We start from the raw sequence: 1,397 nt of genomic DNA, 5'->3' as shown, positions 1-1,397 counted from the left end.
AAAAAAAACGGAAGCCTTTCTACTACACATTACAGAAAACCTACTTTCACTCGTTTGGGAATGAACTGTTAAAGTTTTTCATCTATGAAATATATTATTAACGGTATCACCACTTTAATCAACAGAGCATTTAACATAGGCTCCACCTGGATCCAATTTGACAATGAAATTAAGGTCTTAATTATTTTTAAGAATTACTTAGATAATAAACTATGACCATCCACAAAAATCCATACTGCTCCCAAAGAAACTAAATGCACAACATTACCATATCTCATATATGTAAGCTTCTATATTCGTAAGTAATTGCGTGAGATATTAAAACATTCGTTCCCACAAATCAATTTCAACATAGTTCTTGTTAACTCATTTAATATTAAATCTTTCTTTAAAAATATTGTATAATATTTTTAATTGTCCTAGATGTAATGCTAGGTATATTTGATTATCTTAGAATCCCTGTACATCCACAAGATGAAACCCGATCTCAACAACAGTACAGCCTGTGAGGTTTTCAACCTCCTCCCCCCCCCCCCCACCTTACCTATTACCTACCCCCCCCCCCCCTTCCTTGCTCCGATCCTTCTATCCCTCTCGTCGCCTTACCCGCACCATCTTCCTGTCCCCTCGCTTTTTCTCTTCGCTCTCTACTTCCACGGTAGCTTCTCCCTCTTCTTGTTTTCCTTGCTTGTTCTACCTTTTATCTCTATCCCTACTCTATCCTGCCTCCACCCTATCCTTATCCTGCCCTGTATCCTGCCGCATTTCCCCTTGTACCCCTCTTATTCGCACCCTCTTCTTGTTCCTTCGCTTTTTCACTTCCTTCTGCTTCCGCTGATTTCCCCCTTTCCCATTCCTTTCTCCCGTTTGTCTTACCTTCTATCTTTAATCCTATCCTCTCCTGCTCCCATCCTATCCCTATCCTACTCAGCATCCTGCCGAAATCCACAGGGCGAGTCGAGCACAGCCGGACCACTTCCCTCTGCCAGCCTCATTTTTACGCTTTTTATTTCTGTACCACGCTGGCTCTTCTTTTTACATGTATTTTACTTTTATTTACACCTATCTTGTACATTTTAAAAACAGGTTATTTATTTTAAGATTTTTATTAATGAATCGCAGCAGATTCTTTTACGTCTTTTTTTACCATAATTGTAATTCTTTAATGATTTCCTTTAACGTTTAATTGCTTGTGTGATTGATTTTATCTTTTGTATATTTTCTTTTATTATAACAATTCTTATTTATTGGTTTATGTTATTTATGTGCTACGACGACGTCCGCGGGGGTTAATGTAACCCCCACGTTCATGTTAAATAAACGAAGTGGTACTCTGAATGTGCTTTCACTACCATTTGGATTTACCTGTCTGGATTTTACACCGTGGATGCCGAAAC

Source organism: Penaeus chinensis, chromosome 10 (assembly GCF_019202785.1).
Source record: "Penaeus chinensis breed Huanghai No. 1 chromosome 10, ASM1920278v2, whole genome shotgun sequence".
NCBI lineage: Eukaryota > Metazoa > Arthropoda > Malacostraca > Decapoda > Penaeidae > Penaeus > Penaeus chinensis.
The sequence above is the reverse complement of the archived record's forward strand: the minus strand, read 5'-3'. Positions refer to the sequence as shown.